This window comes from Tachypleus tridentatus, chromosome 13 (genome assembly GCF_004210375.1).
Source record: "Tachypleus tridentatus isolate NWPU-2018 chromosome 13, ASM421037v1, whole genome shotgun sequence".
In the NCBI taxonomy this organism is placed as follows: Eukaryota; Metazoa; Arthropoda; class Merostomata; order Xiphosura; family Limulidae; genus Tachypleus; species Tachypleus tridentatus.
In genome coordinates, this window is record NC_134837.1 from 186193479 (window position 1) to 186200151 (window position 6673).

Consider the following 6673-nt stretch of genomic DNA (forward strand, 5'->3'; position numbering starts at 1 on the left):
AAATAACACTAGATACGACTGGTGTTTATCAGGTTAATAACAGTACGTTAACAAATAACACTAGATACGACTGGTGTTTATCAGGTTAACAGTTCGTTAACAAATAACTAGATACGACTGGTGTACATCAGGTTAATAACAGTACGTTAACAAATAACACTCGAATACGACTGGTGTTTATCATGTTAACAGTTCGTTAACAAATAACACTAGATACGACTGGGTATATATCAACGTTAACAAATTAATATGGCACGTTAACAAATATAGCCTGGAATACGACTGGTGTTTATCGAGGTTAATAACAGTACGTTAACAAATAACACTAGATACGACTGGTGTTTTATCAGGTTGCTGGTACGTTAACAAATAACACTAGGCTCCACGACTGGTGTTTATCAGGTTAATAACAGTACGTTAACAAATAACACTAGATGCCGACCAGTGTTTATCAGGTTAACAGTACGTTAACAAATAACACTAGATACGACTGGTGGTATATATCAGGTTAATAACGGTACGTTAACAAATAACACTAGATACGACTGGTGTTTATCAGGTTAATAACAGTACGTTAACAAATAACACTAGATACGACTGGTGTTTTATCAGGTTTAACCAGTACATTAACAAATAACACTAGATACGACTGGGTAAGTTTATCAGGTTAACAGTACGTTAACAAATAACACTAGATACGACTGGTGTTTATCAGGTTAACAGTACGTTAACAAATAACTTTCAGAATACATTGGTGTTTATCAGGTTAACAGTACGTTAACAAATAACACCTAGATACGACTGCACACAGGTGTTTATCAGGTTAATAACAGTACGTTAACAAATAACACTAGATACGACTGGTGTTTATCATGTTAACAGTTCGTTAAAAATAACACTAGATACGACTGGTATATATCAGGTTAATAACAGTACGTTAACAAATAACACTAGATACGACTGGTGTTTATCAGGTTAATAACAGTACGTTAACAAATAACACTAGATACGACTGGTGTGCTTATTTAACAGGTTAACAGCAAGTTGGCGCAAATGTAACACCAGATACGACTGGTGTTTATCAGGTTAACAGTACGTTAACAAATAACACTAGATACGACTGGTGTTTATCAGATTAACAGGCAACGTTAACAAATAACACTAGGATACATTAACTGGTGTTAACATCCAGGTTAACAGCAATGTTAACAAATAACACTAGATACGACTGGTGTTTATCAGGTTAACAGTGTCGTTAACAAATAACACTAGATACGACTGGTGTTTATCAGGGTTAACAGTACGTTAACAAATAACACTAGATACCGACTGGTGTTTATCAGGTTAATAACAGTACGTTAACAAATAACACTAGATACGACTGGTGTTTATCAGGTTAACAGTACAAGCCAAACAAATAACACTAGATAACGACTGGTGTTTCTATCAGGTTAATAACAGTACGTTAACAAATAACACTAGATACGACTGGTGTTTATCATGTTTAACAGTTCGTTAACAAATAACACTAGATACGACTGGTAATATATCAGGTTAACCAACAGTACAGTTGGCACCAATAACACTTCTAGAATACGACTGGTGACTTATGAGGTTAATAACAGTACGTTAACAAATAACACTAGATACGACTAATAGTAACATCGTATTTAACAGTTTGTTAACAAATAACACTAGATACGACTGGTGTTTCATTAGGTTAACAGTACGTTAACAAATAACAATTAGATACGACTGGTAAGTTTATCAGGGTTAACAGTACGTTAACAAATAACACTACATACGACTGGTGTTTATTAGGTTAACAGTACGTTAAGAAATAACACAAGATACGAGAGTGGTGTTTATCAGGTTAACAGTACGTTAACAAATAACACAAGATACAATGATCTGGTGTTTATCAGGTTAACAGTACGTTGATTATTATTGTTGTTAAGACACTTCTCTTTGTTTCCACTCGTGTTTTATATTTTTGTGAATATTCTCTTTTATTATATGTGATAATTATTGTAATTTTATTAATGGTCTTAAAGTCGATTTCTCTTTCTTTTGATAAAGTTGTTTTTCCTTTGCTGTGAAACGAAATCCTCTAATTCCAGCAATTTACATTGGAGCAACTGTTGGGCCTTCAGTTTGGGCTGCTCTGGTTCGCTTTAGGTTGGTGCCGCTGCCGTTACTGCTGCAAATATAAGACGAGCCTGTATCCTTTCTAAGTTGTTCTGTAGTCAAAATAACTAGTTTTACAGAAATCAGCTTATTGTATGTTTTGTTTTAATGCTTATTTAACGAAAGGACAGCAAGTAATAAACATATTAAGGTAAAACTTGGATTTACACTTTTTTTCTCGCTGGTGAATTCTTAGCTATGTAAAGCTTCTGATAACCATTCCTGTGCTGGCAACAGAGGTTGGTGTAGGTCAACGTGTTTCAGTCACGAATATGTGGACTATTTTCACAGTGCTGTATGTGGAATATACTCCTGCTGCAGACCACGCTAACAGGTAAATTTTGTAGTTAGGTTTTATTAACCTATTGAGAACTTACACTTTTAATATAGACAAATATCTTGTATCCTTGCCAAGAAATGGCAATTGTGTTAATAGTTGGGATAACCTTACGACGAAAATGTGGGACCATGTTGCGTTTATACCGATTTATTTATTGGTTAGAGAAACATCATTTACGCACAGGTGAACTTTCCAGACACTCGAACAGATCAATACAGACAGATACTATGGACAAACAGATAGGTCATGTGCATGGAGTTTCTGTACATAGACAAATAATAGGTTTTGATTTATCAACCGTTACAACTATTTCTCCTTTTCTTGCTATCACTACCACACATGTTGGCGCTGCGTTAGATCCCTGTATTCTGTATTTCATAGTTGGAGACCCAAATTTGAAAACACGAAACATTTCTCGCCGTGAGTGTGTTTTAACTGTGACAGTCAATCCCTTGGCATAGGTAGGTAAGAATTTTACTGTTCAGTAGATTAAAATAGTAGACCGTGCTAGAAGCAGTACAATAAATATATTATTAGTCATTTCATTCGAGGATTATTAACCACTATCATTTCTGCTGTTTCTATTATTATTTGTTTGTTTTTGAATTTCGCGCAAAGCCACTGAAGGGTTATCTGTGCTAGCCGTCCCTAATTTAGCAATGTAAGACTAAAGTGAAAGCAGCTAATCTTCATCACCCACCGCCAACTCTTGGCTACTCTTTAACCAACGAATAGTTGGAATGACTGTAACATTATAATGCCCCCACTACTGAAAATTCGAGCATGTTTGGTGCGACGGGGATTCAAACCCGCGACCCTCAGATTACGAGTCGAACGCCTTAAACTACCTGGCCATGCCGGGCCTCTAACTATTATTAATCACTACCCTTTCTGCTGTTTCTAACTATTATTAACCACTATCTTTTCTAGTATTTTAAATGTTATTAACCACTATCTTTTCTAGTATTTTAAATGTTATTGACCACTATATTTTCTACTATTTTTAACTATTATGACGCATTTTCCCATTTGTTATTCTTATTAAGTATTGCTTTCTAAGTCTGAAGTTTAGCAGGTTTTCACTACTTGCGAGAAAGTATAAAACCTCCATGTCGTGTCTTTGAACACACACCCAGTGACAGTCATCTAAGAGAAAAAGAAACATCATCATCAATACCCAGATTATAACAGAACCTCTGTTAATAAAAAACAAAATCCAACAGTTGCATTCATATATGTCTATATTATTTGTTCTCTCATCTATATAAACCAGAATTCCCTGCATGAGCTTGTACCTTACAGAATTCTTTTTATTTTCATAAAATTGGCAGTTCTTTCATAAATGTTTTATTAGTTAAATCACGTTCTTTGTAGCGTATAACAGTTATAAATGTTCTCGCGATGTTCTTACTTCACTGGTTGATGTAAACTAGTAAACCTGGAGGATCATTGTGGCAAAGTAAACAAAATCTTTACTCTGTACAATCGATAAAAGTATGTTTGAAATTTAACAAAAATAGGTATGCAATTCATATATCACATTTTCATTGTCATATTTAGAATGATTCTATTGAATGGTCACATAATATTAATACTCAAACAATATTATGTTTTATTCTTATTATACAAAAAACGATTTTATTTTAAATATCACAGAATATTGAAAGTCAAACTATAACATGTTGTATTGTTGTAGTACAGAAAATGATTTAATATTTAAATATCCCATAGTAATAATAGCTAAACTATATCACGTTTTATTGTTATTATACAGATGGCACTCTGACAAAGTATCTGAATTTGAGGTGTAACCAAGAAAGCTAAAGCCATATTAAGTAAACAGTTCTAAACTTTTCAAAGTATTTCGAGTATTTTAGTAATGTCTAGATAGTATTATGTCTTCTTACCAATATATATATATTCGTAGTGTATGAGTATGTTTACGTTATCTGACAGTCAATAAATATGTTTCTATCAATATCTACAAACTTTGTGGGTTTTTTTTCATTATATTTCAGTAAATAAACACATCACAAATACTCAGATACTCACACACAGTTGTCATCAAGTTTAGGTTTTAGTAGGCCTGATAAGGTTAGGTTCGTCTGGACTTCTTCCCTTTCATTTGTTAGTTTCCAGCTGAATATTTGTCTAATTATAAAACATGAGAATCAGAGGTTGTCCTATTACATTTGCTCTTCCAAGGTCATCTCCACACATGGTAATCAAGGAAATATTTAATACGATTAACACATTTTATCGAACAGTTCCAATTTATTTGTTTAAGGTTCATACACATATTGAAGTAATGTTCCGTATGTATTTTTCGAGGTTTGTAAAAAGAATGTTAGAAAATAAAAACTTCTTGTAATAGTCAAAACTGTAAAGAATTAATCACAGTTTCAAATTTCGTCACTTATGTAACGAATTACTTTTCAAAGATGGAATTTAGTTAATGCATAAAAATTATGTGGTTGAAGTATTAAGTATTTAGATATTTTCCATCGTGTATAAGTGGCTAACCTGCTTTATTTTGGTTTTAACAATTTATAATATAATATTGTTTAAATTTATTTTGTTGTTTGTGTCGGTTGTGTGTGTAAACATGCAATTTTAAAGCATTATAGACTAAAGTCAGTCATAAGTACGCTAAAATCTTAAAGGTTATCCACTTCATTTACCTATATGAATTACTCTTGAAATGATACATTTTTTAAATAATTCATTTTCTGAATGAGAAATGAACAAGAGAATGCCCATAGTTCGCGTAAAACCTTATAGACAGTAGCCAATTCGAAAATTTCAGTTTGTCAATTACAATAATGACGTCTGAATTGTTCTCAGAGTTCATTTCTACCTTGTGCCATTACAGGGATAAATAAGTTACTAGTTCATATTTTCTTATAATTTTGTGTATATGCATAAATACACGTTTAGCTCAATATGAAGCCATATTGTCAAATATATTATTTGTAATAATGTCGTGAAAGTAAAACTTTATTGTAACGTTTATCTCATGCATAAGACGAGTTACAGCTTATATATACATCAACAAATACTATGTGTTAATTCTTACCTGTGGAATAATGTCAGTATACTATGTGTTAATTCTTACCTGTGGAATAATTTAAGTACACTGTGTGTTAACTCTTATCTGTGGAATGATGTCAGTATACTATGTGTAATTCTTACCTGTGAAGTGATGAAAGTATACTATTTGTTAATTCTTACCTGTGAAGTGATGAAAGTATACTATTTGTTAATTCTTACCTGTGGAATCATTTAAGTACACTATGTGTTAACTCTTACCTGTGGAATGATGTAAGTGCAATCCCAACATTTACTCCCTTTTTTTTAATTTTTCTTTCAATATTAGTTGTATTCTTGTGCGCCAGCAATACTAAGCATGAGGTGAGCGATTCGATGTTATTAGTCGACAGGAACTGCACCAACCAATTTAAATATAAACCCAGTAGTAGCGTCATCTGTTTTATATGGGTACAAAATATTTTTAAAAGCAGATACTCCGTTCGAAATTAATGTCACTTTAGAGATATTGGTTTGGTTTTTGAATTATCAGAAGGAAGAAGAACAAGTAATTCAGACTTCTCGTTATGATATTTACAGAATTTTGTTATAAAAGAAAACACTGTATAGTATTGTAAAGTTCTGATGATATTTAAAATATTATTTTGATGAACTTATGAACCATCCTACGGTGTGGCCGGCATGGCCACATGCCTGTTACACGTTAACCATCTGGCTCAATCGTACTGTGTGTATGTGAACAGGCAAACATACTAACAACTTTCAGTAAACGATGAACTTAAATGTTAGTTTGAAATATGTAATCAAGTTTCTAAATGTATTTAGTTTTTTCTAAATATATCATCCTATAAACTATTACTTTGGAATAAAAATAAAGGCTCTTTAATGATCGGATAAAATGTCTATGTGTTTTTTTCTTATAACGAAACCATGTCGGACTATCTGCTGTGTCTACCTAGACCAGGGTGGGCAACGTATTTTTCATAGTGGCCACAACTGTGGCTAATGAAAACAACGTTGGCCACACTATTAAAATATGTATATTTCTATTGAAAGATGTTAGTTTAATCAAAATAATTTCATTTCAACTAATCTTCA

The 6673-nt window shown here is 32.6% G+C and overlaps 1 long non-coding RNA gene across 1 annotated transcript; it reads left to right on the plus strand.

Annotated features, from left to right (window-relative positions):
- Nucleotides 1–2097: 2097 nt before the first annotated feature.
- Nucleotides 2098–4507, plus strand: LOC143238275 (uncharacterized). The gene is made up of 3 exons (XR_013020490.1): nt 2098–2221; nt 2394–2521; nt 4302–4507. It is a non-coding gene; the product is annotated as an uncharacterized LOC143238275 (long non-coding RNA).
- Nucleotides 4508–6673: the final 2166 nt, after the last annotated feature.